Here is a 16,309-nt window from a genome sequence, read left to right as displayed (position 1 = left end):
AAGAATAGTTGTCACTGACTGGACACAGGAATCACATTGATTATGCTGTTGCGGGTTGCAAGTGCACATTTCCTTCTCATTAGGTCAGTAACGTTACAGAATTTGCATCTTTGCAGCAGTGTAGGCAGAAAGACGTAGTCCCAAATGATGATGGGTTTTTAGCTAGGAGCTGAAGTGACATATTTTCTGAATATTTAGTTTGGGAAGTACCCTTCATTTTCTTTAATTGCCTGAACATATTGTTGTAGGTGTTCTGTGTTTATACTTGTGTTTTATTTCCCATCAGTGTGTGCATCCGAGAAATTATATTAGATGCAATTGAAAATATTTAGCTATTTTTTCTGCAAAATTTATTTCTTTGTGTGACACTCTTTATGAGTTGGTGGGGTTTTTCCTCACAAGGTGGAGGAAGCATGACAGCAGAACAACATTATTTAAAAACCCATGTTTTGAAAACAAGTCTCTTTTTATGAGCTATACCTCAAAGACAAAGACAGTTATTTCAGAAGTGCTAATTATTTTCAGGTGACCTATACTTTTTCCCTGTGCACAACTTATATGCATTCTCAGCTCTCAGCCCACACACTGCTTAGAGTGGGGAAAAAATCCACCAAAACACAACCTCATCCCCATCTTCAAATTTGGGCTAAATGAAAAAATCTGAAAATGTAAGAGCTTACATAAAAACCATTTCAAGACTTCTTCATAGGTGCAAAAGTGCTTATCTTTCTTATACAAAGAATATCCAACCTGTTTCTTTCACTAGAACGTGTGCCATGAGCTATAGAAGGCTCAGCTAAATGAAATTGAATCAAAAATAAATTTTTTGTTTCCTCCTTGAGTCTCAGTAACACGTTCACTAAAGGATCTACTGTCTACAGTATCCTCCTGAATACAGTTAGGCACAAATAATCCATAAAGCTGAACCATGACAATGTTCTGTTACTGAATAACTGGGATGATTCAGTGATGGCAGACACAGCTGTTTTAGGTGCTCAATTCCTTTTTTCCTTCATTCTTCACTAGCAAGGTCTTCCAGCCTTCTGTGCAAGGAAAAAGAGAAGTACCAGCAGTAGATGAAAATCATGACAGGGATTACTTGCAAGAACTCAGCTCATGCAACCCAGATGGTTTGAACCTGAAAGAGCTGAGTGGGCTGGCTGGTGTCTTTACAAGGCTGCTCTCTGCAAAGTTTGAAAAGTAATAGAGATCAAAGAAGGTCCTTGACAGCCAAAAAAAAAGACAAATTTGCACCCATCTTCAGAAAAGTCCAACAGGAAGATTTGGGAAGCTACTGGACAGCCGGACTCATTTAGGTAACTGGTGAAGTCCTGGAGCAAGTTGTCTCGGAACACGTTTCTAAACACATGGAGAAGGTGACCAGAGACAGTCAGCATGGATTTACAAAGAGTAAATTATGTCTAACCAGCCTGAAACATTTCTATGGTAAAATGGCCGGATTTGTGGATGTCAAAACCTAAGCAAGGCAGAAAAAACCTTAATAGACTACAGCAAGATTTCTGACACTGACTGACAATGTCCTTTTACCAAAGTTCACAGGTTTCAGTCTGGATGAGTGGACAACCGGATGGATTGGATGGTCAGGCCAAGAGGGCAGTGGTTAGTGGACCATGAGGACGGTAGCCAGAACAACAAGTGGAGCATCACAAGGGTCTGTTCTGGATCATGTCCTGTTTCACATCATTAACAATGACCTGGAGGAAATGTCACAGTGATGATTGCTCAGTGGATTTACACATGAGAGCAGGTTGGGGTACAATTAAAATGCTGAGTGGGAGGGCTGCCCTCCAGGAAGACCTTTGAATGCTGAAGGAATGGGCCAACACAAACCTCATGAAATTCAACAGGGACAAAAGCCGGGCCCTGAATCAGAGGTAGAACAACCCTTTGCACTGATTCAGGCTGGGGGAAAATGTGTCTGCGTGGTTGGACAGCAGCTGTTCTGAAAAGGCCCAGGGGTGTTGGTACACAGCAAGCTGAACATGAGCCAGCGGTGTCCTCTGGCAGAAAAAAGATCAACAGAAACCAAGGCTTTATTAATGTAGGAGGAAAGTCAGTATATTATTGCCCTGTTATCTTTGCTAGACCACATTTAAATACTGTGCTCACGGGGGGCCCTTTGGGACCCCCTACTACAGGAAAGACATCGAATGAAGTGAATCCAGTTCAGCAGAGGGCTACCAGGATGGTTGGAGGCCTGAGCACTTGGCCAGTGAGGAGAAGCTGAGGGAGCTGGGCTTGTGCAGTCTGCAGAAGGGATGGCTTTGAGGGGGACATGACACCAGCCTGGCAGTGCCTGCAAGGAGCTTACTGGGGAGATGGAGCCAGGCTTCTCGGTGGTGCATGACTGAAGGATAAGAAAAAATAGATAAAATGAAAGCACGAGAAATTCAGTCTGTAGACAAAACCTGTTTCACAACAGGAAGCAGTAGAAGTGTTTGCCAAAATAAGTCATACATTCTCCATCCTTGGAGGTTTTAAAGACTCAGCTGGATAAAAGCCTGGAGTAACATGGTGTGCTCTGACCGTGCTTTCTTGGACCATCAGGTTGAACTAGAGACCCCCTGGGCTCCCTTCCTATCTGAATTACTCAGTGATACAATGACTCAATGAGCTCACAGAAGCTATTTCTACAGTGAATAAAGTTTGGTATGTATGGGTTATTCAATACAATGATAAATCTTAAATTATACTGGGAGCATGGACCAGAATCCAAGCCACAGCTGCCCAGCTGTGCAGTAACAAGCTGGCTGGAGTTCCATGCTTCCCACTGTTTGCTCTCCTCCTGGCCTCACCAACTGTGCACTTCTGGTTGCTCTGCTTTAGGAAGAAAGCTTGCATGCTTGGAGTGTTTTTTGGCCATGAGAAAATGTCTTAGTTTTTTTTTTTTCCATTTCCATAGCCTCATTCCCAGAAAAGGGGGTCCCCAAAGTGAAAGAGAAAAATGACAAGATTATAAAAATAATGCTTATGAGGTGTCTTGACAAGATACTCATATCTGAAAATAATTTCTTGAAAGAAAATGTAGAAATTCTCCTATTTCACCATCTTGTCATCAGTCCAGGCACACGAAGATGAAATTCCAGAAAAACTGAATACAGACATTCTCATTTTCCCAAAGGTTTCCTTTACATTGCTAAAATGATGTCATTTTACACACTCTTAAAAGTTATTTTACACTATGTGATAGCTCTAAAGGGACTGTAGTTTAAAGAAAAATCAAGTCCCAAGAAATTTTTGTCACATTCAATAAAATCAGAGTACCAATGAAGAGGATTTTAATTAAAAACTTCAAATAAACTCCAGGGAATCAAATCATTTGTGAACCTAACCATATCAGAAAAGCCACAGCTCAGCAGCCTACATGAGTAGACTCAGCTCATTTCCTAACAGTGTTCTCCTTACACAAAGTGTTGCCAGAGAGGCTCTCTATCCTCATGCTTCAAGGCCAAATTAATAGTCAGCTGAGTGCAGAAAGAACCATTCCTTACAACAGAGAAATTAATTTTAAATTAGCAGCTTCTACTGAGAAAGTGCTCTTCCCTAAATTGTTGATGCTCTGTAGCTACAAAAGCACCTGTAGCCGTGGCTACAAAAGACAGCTCTTTCCCCAAACTCTTTGGCTGCAAATCTCAAGACAAAATACACTGCTATCCATGCCTCCAGCTCCGTGGGATGCTGGCAAAAAATTATGTCTCCAGTGAAAATCTAGTAGAAGATAAACAGTGTCAGTAGGAAGCACTGCTGCCTGTTCCCTTCTCTCTGCCACAGCAAATTCATTTCACAGAACCCACAGGTCAGTCTGGCAACAGTGACAGCAGCATCAGAAGACACTTTGCTGTCTGAATGGGAGAATAAAGATCAAGTACTGAAGAACAAAATATGAGGTGCTTTTAAAAGATACATGGATTGGGAAGGAGAACAAAGAGGAAAATAACTGCTGATTGGGTATTTTTCTTTTTAGAAAGGACTCATTTTACTTAGAACCATATTTGTAGATCAAATTCTTATGACAAATATGATACTGTGGGAAGAGCAATTCAGGAATTGTTCTGCCAGTATTGATCTTACATAGCTTCCATTTCCTCTTTAATTTTCAAGTGCTTGTAAGACTATAATATGTAATTTTAAGAAATTGAGCCAATCCTAAAAGTCCTAAAAGTATTTGAAAAAATCTAATTATGGGCACTACAGCAAACCAGGCTTTTTAAAAAACAATTTACTGTAGGCATATGTAACACAATATCTCAATTTAAAGACTAATTACTTGTACTGCATGGTCTAAACAGACCCCAAATTTGTATTTTTTGTTCTTGCAGTTAATTTCTTTCACAAAATTGCTTATCATTTGAGAAAAGTTGGCTTGTAGGACTAATGGCATCCTTTTGTTCCGAGTTTTATGTCCAGCCAAAACACCATTTTTGCTGTGGAGTGGATTTTGGAAAGCCAGGGGAAAATATGGCCTCCTGAACCTCTTTGTGCAATTTACTTTGGTGAATGGGGATGGTTAGAATACAGATGTATGGAGTTGTAAAATACAAATCTGTCTGTGGGAGCTACAGAAAAAAAAATCTCTTTTTCTTTTGCATCAGACAAATTTCTGGCAAAGGTTGCAAATAAAAGCAAGCTGACTAATATGGGGCTGCACCTGCCAAAGGGGAAGTACAGGCTGGTTACTTTTGCTTCTGATAGGACAAAGGATGTTGGCAGAATTGATTTTCTGTTCATTGTCTACAGGGTTGTCATTTTTGTTTTGACTTTCAATTTTAGGAGATCCCTTCCTAGGTGTTCTTGAGCATTTTTATGCCTTTCAAAAGCTGTGTACATATCACAGGTCGTCTTCTCTATTTCTTTAATATTTTACCGAGAATCTAATAGTGGAAGTTCAGGATTCTTCTTTAAAGCAAAATTTAGAAGCATCAATGTCTGGAATACACAGCTGTGTTAGTCCTGTCAGATAAGGATAAAATCCTTTATTTTTTCTATTCACAGACTGCCATGGATTTTTAATAGCACTTTTTTCTATCTGGTTAAGATTTTTAGCAGCACTCTTTCCTATCTGGTTACTCATTAAAGAAAAATCCCCAAAGCAAACAAAAATTAAATAAGTCTTCGATCAAAATTGGAAGTTGGCAGCAGTACTTTCCCAGGCATAAGATTACTCAAAACAAAGGTAAATAATAGTGGTAGCTGCCTGCAACCTCTTGGTGAGTTGAACTTCCACCTTCTACGGTTGTAATTACTTTATGAACTCTCATATATGTTTTTCAGCTATACTATTTGTCTATTAGTCAAACACTGGAATCTGGAGGGGGGAAGGGAGAAGGAAAGAGGACATGCCATTGATATTCAACAGTGCACAGCTGTTTCAGAAAAAAAATCAAGAGAAGAAGTAAAGTATTCAGCTCTAGTCTGAATTTTTGAAGATGGTGTACACAGAATTTGGCCAGGTCACAAGCCCATGTGATTTCTTCTAATCACAACCTGATTGTTGTTTCAGGTTTCTGAATTTTTATCTCATCTAGATTCCTATCTGTGTCTGAAGAATGCAAGACAAGGCTCAAAGGCAGGACAAAAGTGACTTGTAGCAAGGCCAGGTACAACCATTCTACACATGCATCCATTCTCAAATCAGCAGTACCATTGCTTACAGGAGTTTGTGTTTACACATACTACTACTGGTAAAGCCAGTGGTTGAGGTTGTGTGACAGCTAAAATGCTTGGTCCTCTAGCTGGAAATTAATTGCATTTAATTAAATGCAAAGCAGTCAATGTCAAAATCAGGCTTACAATGCCAAACTCCAGATGCAGGTATCAGCTCTTAAAAATATTGAAATAAGTTCTTAGAAGTTTGAGTCCATCCAAGGTTCATATTCTTTCCCCAGTGGTGTAGGCTGACTTTTGCCACTTAGAGCAAGCACAGCCCTTTTTTGTGCCCTTCAACAGCCTCAGGAGAAAGACCAACTTTAGGAAGAAAGGAGTGTCAAATCATCATAGGGAGTATGACATAAATTAGTCCTTTCAGGGTGAGAGAAGTGTTTCTATCTGGAGCCAAAAGCCAGCACAGAGCTGTCAGTCCCTACTGGGGATCCACCCTGTTGCCACAATATGCAGCTGTCTTCTCTCTTCCACTCAGAGAAGCAGAAGGGAGCATATGGTTTTGTACATTTATCTTCTGTGGCATGACCTTTTTACCTCTGCATAAGGGAAAAGGAATGTTGAGAAAATCCTACCTTTTTAGTGCTGTATTAATCACCAAGTGCAAATTTGCAATCATCTAAACTAAACACTTGAGTTTGATTTCTATTTAACAGAAATCTTAGCCCAGCAAATATGATTTCTGATTATCACTTACATTTCCAGGATACTATTTTAAAATGACAGCTTTAAAATATCATTATAGAGTGCACTAGAAGCCCTCTCCTTTTATAGAAATCTATTTTTTCCATAAATAGGGGTATAAACTCATTGAAATAGATTTCATTAAAATACATGTTTATTGATAAATATTACAGAATCAAATTACCATAGGAATAGCACACAATAAGACATGTATTGCTTGACCATTAGTACAGTTTTGAGTAGCTGATGTGTCCCAATCTGGAGCTTTTTGAAGCACAGTAGGTGCATTTTAATAGGCCATTGAAACATGGCATCTTGTGTCTTTCTGCAGTATATTATGGAGTGAAACAAGCTGCATTTCACTGAGAACATATTGACTGCTTTTGGCCTAAAAAAATAGATGAGAACACTGTGTTCCATACATGTTGGGAGAACTGGCAAATTGTGGCATTTCTCCCTGATGACACAGAACTTCATGGGAAGTTGTGAGTCATATGAGGTAGGAATCTTGCCTAAACTAAGACATTTTTGACACTGCAGGCAGCCTGCATGGTGTCCAGCTGTCTCTCCAGAAGGTGCCAGCCTCTTCTAGATCTTCCTTCATCTTCAGTTCTACACAGTTCTACTGTCAGTTCTACACAGATGTCTTACACACTTGGTGTCATCTGGTGGACTTCATATGCCTACGTGTTGGCATCTGAATGGCTGCCACTGCAACCTCTATCTCCCATAATAACCCAGCTAGACTAGCACATAAATACTCCAGCCATGAGCTAGGGATAGAGAGACATATGGATAGACAGCTGCATAGGTAAGCTCTCTCCAGACTTTCCATGGAGCTTTGCTGTTGAGGGATTCTCGTTCTTCCCAGATGATGGGAGATAAGGAACAGAGCAGCTGAGTCAGCTGAGCCAGCTGATGCATTTCTCACCAAGAGCTTCTGTGGCCTCAAAGATTAGCTCCTGCAAGGCCTTCTCCCTGAGCTCTTTGGCTTTTCTTCAGAAGGGGCAGAACTGAGAACTGCCTACTAACACCTCACAAAGCTTCTCAAGTGTCCTCTCTGTGGATATCTAACAATGACAGCAGTTTCAACCCAATGCATTGAGGTTTCCTCATCCAGTCATGATTCAGTTAGTCTTACAGAATTCAGAATGACATTGCCACAACTTCTACAGCTACTGGAAAAAGAAAAACTAAATATTAAGCCAGAACAGATTAATTTAGAAATGTTCTAAATGTACCCGCTACTCTATTGGTCTCAATACTTTTTTTTTGTTTGTTTAGTGTATGAACTTTTAGATGTTTACATTTGTATCTAGTACTTTATCAGATCTTAATGAGCATATAACAATAAATTATCCCAAACTTGTGTGCTGTGATAACTTAAAAGTATGGCAAAGCTTTTGAGTTTTCTAGTGCATTAAAAAAAGATTACATTAGTGCTTCAAAAATAGAGTGAAGTAAATAAGTTCTGACAGTATAAAGAAATGTTGGAGAGAATAGAATCAAGTTAGGAAAAGAGCATCTCTGTTTATTCAGAGCAGAGTTTGATGTGCTAACTGTTAAACATTAATGTATTATCTTGATGGATTTTGTACCTACACACTATAACATCACAGATGAAAAAGCTTTAAAAATAGCTCACTGTAATATGTGCTTCATTTATTAAAAATGTATGGGCAAAATAGATTGCATTTTTCATCGTCTTCACATTCTTGTCGTTGTTCTCACAGTGCAAATCACAAATTCTGTTTTGAAGCTGAAAATGAATTGCAGTCGTCATTAAATGTGGGTGTTTACAGATGTTATTAATTGACAAAATAGTACACTGTTCTCAGCAAGAGAATGCTTCATTTATACTCTAGAGAGCTGAAAGCTGCCCTAAGAAGGAGAGAAGAGCACTTAGAAGCTTTTGAGACATGAAGAACATGGCACATGGACATTATCTGTTTCTTGCCTTTTTTATTGATAACCTGCAATAGTTTTTCCTGTGTTTCAAATGACTTTTTTCAAGTTTCACCAATAACTTCGGCAGCCAAAACATGGTTCTAATCCTTCTGGTTTTATCATACCACTTATGAAATCTTGAAAACTGGCAATATTCAAGGTAAATAAGATGAATAGCATCCAAAAGCTTCTACACCCTCTGTTCCCCTTCTAATTCTGCTAGAGGCCTAATCCACAGAGTCACAGACTCACAGAGGCACAAAATTTCCATCAGCTTTCATTAAATTCAGTAGGAGATTCAAACTCCATCCGTTTTTCAGGATCAGGAAATTAATTTCCACAAGAAATATTTTATGTAAAATATATCTGCTCTGAAAGAATCTTTCCTATTTAAGAAGTATTTTCTCCAAAATTTTTTTAACTGCTTTGCATCAGTGGAAATCAGAATTAAATGAGTTTTAAATTATGAAAGGCAAGATTGACCTGTAATTATCTTGCTCCTTCCAAAATAATCTGAATCTTAATAACACACAATTGACTGCTGTGTTTCAGGAATCAAAATACTGGTGATTGAGACAGACATTCCAATTAAACAACTATGTATGTAGATTCTGGTAGGTAATAAAAAATGGGCAAAGTACAGAATGAACAATGCCTATGTTTAGTTTTCAAATTAACCTGTTAAAATTTTTCAAAATGTTTCTGTAGTTTTAATAGGAAAATATAGAGTGAATGTTGTGGTCAAAACATTAACTTTTAATTCCCTAGTATGGTATCCTAAGCCAGCATACTTGAGTAGTAATATTACTTATTCTCTATAGATTTCAGTAGCACCAAATAGCATTACTGTGACAAAAACACATATCGAGATGTCCCTCACAATTTTTTCTAATATGTATTTTTGTTATGTCTTACTACTTTTTGAAAGACAAATATAAAGGCAAAAGTGGTCTATCTAAAAATAACCAAATGAGTAAAAAAAAATATGATACTGCAGCTGAGAGCTGAGATGTATAGCTCATATCTGCACTGCTTCACACTGCAGAACCACTTTCCAGCATCATGGTGTTTTATAAATGTGTGTTTGACAGCTCAGTAGCAAAGTATATTCCCACTTTGGGTGGAACATTGCAATTCTGCAGGATGTTGATTCATTGTGAGTTAGTCCAGTTGGCAAGTTAATTAATGTCAGTCAAAAAGAAGAGTTATAAATATCTCCATACACTCTGCTCTTCCTTTTGCTTCTTCAGCCCTACAACATATGATGGTTTTGACCCAGGCATGATCACTAGGTTAGCTTGAATTATGTCTTGCTTAAGCTGATCTTTTGAACAGTTAACCCTCGCTTTAACACAGGAGCTCCTTGCTGAAGGACACCTCAAAACACAGCCCTTTGAGACTCAGCAGGAGCTTACAGGCAGATGGTGAGTGCTTTTGTGCTGAAAAATGCTTGAAAACAATCACACAACAGACTGCTTAAACTAAGATTCCACCTTAGTCACAACATATTTCTTACAGGATTCTTCAAAAATGTTTTCCAAATTGGGGGTATGCTGAACATTGTGAGGAAATGAGTCTATTGGGTTTGCAAAACTCTGGAAAAGAAATGTGAATGCAGAGCAGAGTATTCTTCTCAGATAAGATGCCAGCAGCACAGCACTTGTAGGGCTGGAGAGGGAGGAGCGCTGCAATCATGTTTTGCAGCAGCACCGCAAACACCTTCTATTTGCATTTGACAGTTTGCAGATCCTTGATCCATACCAACATCTGCAGATGACATGTGCATCATTCTGCACCCCCGAGGGAGTAGGTACCAGCTGAGAGTCTACAACTACACCCCTGAGCTCAGCCAGCTTGGCCTTTGCTTCAGCTGAAAGTGACCATTGAAGTCTTCCTACATCCTGTCTGAGAACACACAGTGAGCTTTTTTAGCTGGGTTCTTTCAACTGAGACTTTCCTCTCCACAAATTGTTTTCTTCCCGGTGCCTCTGTCTTGTTGTAATGGAAAATACCAGGTGCTGCTCATGTCCCTGTAAACCAGCCAGAGACACCTGGGCAAGGGATGTGAGCATGTGGTGAGAAAGACTGGTGCATGGCCCAAGCATTTCCCATCAGGTGCCTTCCAGCTCTCTGTTTACTGCTGCAAATCCTCTCCTAGCAAGCCGTGTCTGCCCCCACACTGGCTTTAGGAGCTCAGGTGTTTATCACAGAGCACACTGCTTATCACAGAGCACAGCCTCCCACTCTCTGGGCCAAGTTCAGCAAAGACAGACATTTCAATGCCTCAGCTTAATTACACACATTATTTATTGGCTCCCACATCTTTCCATTGATTGTTATGTCAGAACCTAATTTAACAGTAGTGGAGTGGCAAGGAACAGAGGGCACCCAGGGGCTTAAGGCACTTGCATTTTTTTCCTAAAATATCCTGAATCATGCTGATATTTTCTCTTCTCTCTAAGGAGCAGGAGAATATACACTAAAATCATAACTAAACATTTTGACACATGAAGTCAAGGAGAGTTCTGCCATCAGCTTTACATAGCATGATTGAACCATAGCTGGACAGCTGCTAACAGGGTAAAAAGCTGTCCATATGTTAATACATTTTCATGGCATCCAGATGTATACATTTACAAGCCCAGGAAGGGGCAGCCTTGCTAATTTGAGTTGTAATATTGACAGAAATGTTTCTCTGTCTGCTGCTCTTTAATTCGTGGTAGATCCAGTCACCTGCCAGAAGGATTTCTGATACTATACCCCACTGCTTATTTGAAATATTTATGTCTCATAATAAGTTGGGAAGAGCTTTATCAGTAGAGAAACATAAGAAGCAGGAACATATAAGTCTAAAGATGCAAATTCCAAGGAAAAGCCTAGATTTCTTCTGAAGGGATCAGCACAGAGCAGCTGAAGTCAAATTGTTAGACATTGGAATGAATGAAGAGTTTCTCTTGCTCTGGTCCTGTAACCCAGCAAACATCTTATGGGGCATTAGATGCATGACCTTCCCACTTGAAAAAATTCAGATTCTTCCATGTCCTGAGGTTAAGATTCTTTCATTTGTAGATAGAATATTGTGTCATTTTTTTGGTTCCTTACAGGAAGATGAGTCATTAGGAGAAATGAACATGGAGCATGCTTGACACTCTGGCAAGAGGAGGACAGGAATAACAAATATGGGTGAGGACATGGGAGGAGAAGGCAGAAGAGGTGACTAGAGTGTTGATATTGCCTGCAACTGACAGCCTCAGAAAAACTAATTAGGGCTGAGGAAGCTGAAGAATTCCATATGAGAAAATGGAGTTTGAATATTAATAGGCTCTTCTCTATTATTTTCCAATTTTAAATCCATTAAAATTGAAGGGGCTTAAAGTTTGGGAAAACACGTTTCATTTATTCTTGTGACATGATGAACAATGCTAGGATTAGAAGATAATGGTTTTTGCAAGGGTCCAAACCCATGTGTATACTGGGGTTAGCATACAGCTAATGCAAAACTGAAGTTGCACTTACATAATTCCCTCTTTAAGGGTTTCCATGAAATTTAATGGTAGAGCAGGCTCTGTTTCTGAATAAGCTTGGCAATGTCACTCAGTATTTGCCATCAGACAAGGAAAAAGCATTGTACACTATATTTTTCATTTGTTTGGCTATTATGCTGTTCTAAGAATGATTTACCATTGCTTGGCTCTGTGATTCATTTGATTGCTTTCCCTCATTTCAAGATGAATCGTGGTTTTTCATCTGTTTGCTGTCATGTCTCATTTCACTGAAACACACATATTGTGCCCATTGCCATGCAAATAGGTGCTATATAAATAAAATGTATTATTATGATTACCAGAGTAAAAGAACCCATAGTCATCTGTTACAGAGTGTGCTCTTTGCCAGACTCAGTGCTTGTGCTCACAGTCCCTTTCTCTGTCTCTGCTGGCAGAGCTCTGGTGGGATGGCATTTCTGAGCCCTACCGGCTGGGAAGCGTCAGGAGGACCAAAGGAAATGGGAGTAAGGGGCAGATTTATCACTGATACTTCCACAGAATTACAACTTGCTTTCCTGAGGCACAAAACAGCAATGAGAATCCAGCTGTGAGTTTTGAGCTCATCAGACCTCAGGGAATGGAGCTGTAATGCAGTTGAGCATTTGGGTGAGAAGCCTCCCAGGAGCACCCGTAGCCACAGTCTGACAATGGAATTCCCTCGTCTCTCTCCTGCACTTACCTGCTGCTTGCTCTCCTGCCTCAGCTGCCTCCCTGAGGAGTAAAAGCAGCAAGTGCAGAAACACAAAAGCATCCCCCCATCTGCCTTTGCCCAGCTTTTCTTCAGTCAGGCAGTGCATGGAAGAGCACACATGGTGATATGTGAAGCACTTCTGGGGTGGGTACAGCTTGACAGGGCTATAGGTCCTCCCAGTCTTACTAACAGCACTGCTGTAATGCAGTGAGGGTGTTTGAGTGCTTGAATTGTAAACTGAACTCCTGGAGATATGAATGTGACAGCCAGCCATCTCTTGCTTTGCTCAGAAGGATGAGGATGCCTGACATGTTCACTTCAGAATGACATCTGCTTGCAGATAAGAAACCTCAAGGAATGTATTTTGGAGTGCTGTCTGCATGGGTGTGTTGGGGGGGAGGAGGAAGAAATCTTACTTACACTCTATTAATCAAGTCATTCTGCTATAAACCAGAATATATTTTTGTGCTAAATTAGGCCAAAAAAATTAAATGTGTTTCCTGGATGCCTGGGTGGAAAGGGCTGATCTGTATCTGTTCCAGGGGCTGATCTATATCAGCTCCAAACACACAGTGATTCATGATATTCTCTGGACTCCTGAGAGAGCCTAGTTAGCCTGCCTTGGTTACATCTTGCTGCTGCTGCCACTTTCTCTGCTGGCATGTAATGTACCTACAGGCACTAGATTTCCTAATTACTAGTGTTCTTACTGCAAGCCAAGACTGGCCATATTTTATAATGCTCCTAAGGGAATGAATATATTCGGCCTGTTGAAGCTGAATGCTCTCTGGATTCTTAAAGGTTTTCTTATCATTTATCCCAGCCACCAGCTGGGTGTCTTGCAATCTGCTTCTATTGGATTTTTGATGACTACATGCAGGGACCATACCAGGGAGCTTGCACTTACCCTACAGCGGTACCTCAGAGTGGAAAGAAAAGCCTGGCAAGGGAGAAGGAAACTGCCAGACTGCAGTAGCTCTCCATAGCATGGAAATGTTATTGTAAGGTTTAGGACAGGACACATAGAGGATTTTAAAGGATTTTTATTGTTCTGGACAAGGGAGCATAGTAGGCAGGACAGCTGCATAAGGAGGCAAATTTCATGTAGTACAGTCTCAGGGGAATTGTTGACTCTGAAAGAGGAATTAGGAGCTGGCAGGGCAAGAGGTGGCTGAGGTATCTGGAAAAAAGCACAGCTTGACAACAGAGACTACAATGTGTGCATGCAGTGCCCTTTAACCTTGACCTATAGAGATGTACTCCACACCACAGTCTCCCCTTTCCTTGCAGGAGTCTAACAGCTGCTGGTGGCACTGTCAGGCAGAGAGAAAACTATCCTGAGTCCTGGCTGTGGTATCACATGTCGTGTCAGCAACCAGTAACATGCAACATGTTTGCAGAGTGAATGCAACGCAAAGAACTCTCTTGAGCGTACTGAAGACTGACAAGAAGTGTATGGTGCAGATAAATCAGGAGACAAATGACCTCAAATACCTTTGTGGTGGTGCAAAGGGGCATGGGGAGCTGCACATCTGATGTGGGCCTGAGGAAAGCTGAGCCCACAAGGTACTGCAGTGTGGACACAACTGTGTGAAGCCAATTGGCACGGTGAACTTGAGCGCCTGTGCTCGCTGCTCCAAGCACCATGGCTGAGTCACTCCCCACTGAGCTGCTCTCCCTGCTGAGCCTGGCAGGCAGCAGAGCTGGGAATTGGGTAAGAAACAACTCAGCTTCTTCAGAATTTGGTTATGATGTGGGTACTGCCTCGGTTCTCCACCCCAACACCTCTGCAGCTCAGGGGTGGCAAATTACCAGCACTGAGATCCTCTGCTCTTTTGGTGCATTTCTGTTCTGATATCTGCTGAATCCTTGAAGAAACATCATATGATAAGCTGCAGCAGAAATATTAGTGTATTTTTAATAGTGACAGTTTTTATTACCTAGCTGGTAAGTCATCCAAATCCACCCCTGTATTTGTGCAAGAGGGTCAGAGAAGAAAGCTGCCAGCTGACTTCCCTGACATCTCTGTTCTTAGTTAACATGTCCCCCCATGTCAGCCTTGTCCCAGTTTTCACAAGTGATCCTCTTTTAAATCCAGCTTTTCATAGCCACTCTCAAGGGTTGTTCTAACTCCAGTGGTTGACTTGTATCAGCTCCACAGCGCATGCTGCACTTTCCACCTTCCCCATTTCTGTGCTGTGCCTCCCAATCAGGGGACAGTGACTTTTTGCTGGCAATCTGCTCAGCAAGGAAGCGGCATCCCCAGGGATGCCTGTCTTGCTGGAGTGGTGCTTGATTCATGCCAGGAGCATTCTGCAAATGTACTGAATTTCATTGATTTGCCAAAGGAGAACGGTAGGAATAATTGTGAACTCATAAGTAAAACCCAGGGTTTTTTTCTGAGAAGTATCACTACTTGCTTTGATGGGACCTGTAAATGCAACAACATTTGATGTGTGGTAAGAACTATCAGAGAACAAAATCCGATGGTTCTGGATTTATTGCTGATCGAGACAAACTGATGCTGACTCATGGCCAGCTCATGTGGAACACAATCATAAAAAGTTACAATTTCAGTTGTTTTCTGGTTAAGTGAAAAGCCTGGAAGAGTTGTTCATGTTCACTGAGGTGTACAATGTCAAGGGACAGATCAGCAGGCTGCCAGCCGCTGAGCACATGTGAGACATTTATGCTGGTCTGAAGTAACACTTCCTTGTCTCAGAAAAAACCCTTACATGCCGCAGGAATTGTCTGGGGACCTAGTTTCTCTGATTTTACTGTTTCTAATAAAAAATTGTATTTTTCATTTTTGCTATCAAAGAATTGAAAGAAACATCAACAAGAAATGTTGAGACAGTCCCAGAAACAGCCCCTAAGTAGAAAAGCTGAGCAAGGAGGATTTGTAGAAGTTTCCTGATACAGACAATGCAAACACCCCTGCAAATGGCTGTGCCACTTCAGAGCTGAGCCTCCAGAGCCAGGTGCCTTGAGCTTGATGGAAGTGGATGAACTGTGAGAGCAAAGCTTGGGCTTGCTTATGTGCTTGGGTTTCACTGCCAGGAAACCAGGATGCTTCCTCTTAGCTGGAGGCAGAGGATGAGACAAAATTGCAGACAGCTGTAGGTAAGCAGGGAATGTCAGGGAGCAAAAATGCAGCAATGATAAATGAAAATGACTGTGTGGGTGCACCTTCCAACTAGCTCAACTGCTGTGAACCATGGGATCTGTGGGGAAGATAAGGGGGTTAGGCAAGGAAACAGCTAGTTAGTCTTGGCCTGAAAAAAGGGGGGAGAAGTGCCTTCCTCTGTCACTTCACAGAAAATCCTGCCTCTTGACAAAAGTGGTTATTTGACAGTGTGAAGTGCCTTCCAACATTTCTATTTTATTATCTGTATGACTGAAGAGTCTTTCTTACCTACAAATGTGGAAGAAGAAGGAGAAAATTTATCTGGAGTTGTTGAACTTTTATTTACCACTGAATCTTAGAGACAACTTGAAAACTGCCGTGTTCCGACTTCCATGACAACTTGCTCAAGAGCTAGGATATCCATCATGAAATACATGTTCTAAAAAAAGTCTTCTGCAGAATTTCAGCTACTTCAGCTGAGTAATTCAGACTATCTATATCTCAGTAACATCTGGTATATGTGTTTGTTGCTCAGCTTTAGTTTGTAAATATGTTTGCTCTTAGCAGCATTTGTTAATATAATTTTCCTTGTATGGGTGGATTATTTTTCACTGTGTGGCACTGTTAGGAATTTCC

The sequence above is a fragment of the Zonotrichia leucophrys genome, chromosome 2 (assembly GCF_028769735.1).
Source record: "Zonotrichia leucophrys gambelii isolate GWCS_2022_RI chromosome 2, RI_Zleu_2.0, whole genome shotgun sequence".
Taxonomy (NCBI): Eukaryota; Metazoa; Chordata; class Aves; order Passeriformes; family Passerellidae; genus Zonotrichia; species Zonotrichia leucophrys.
This window is presented reverse-complemented; position numbering follows the sequence as displayed.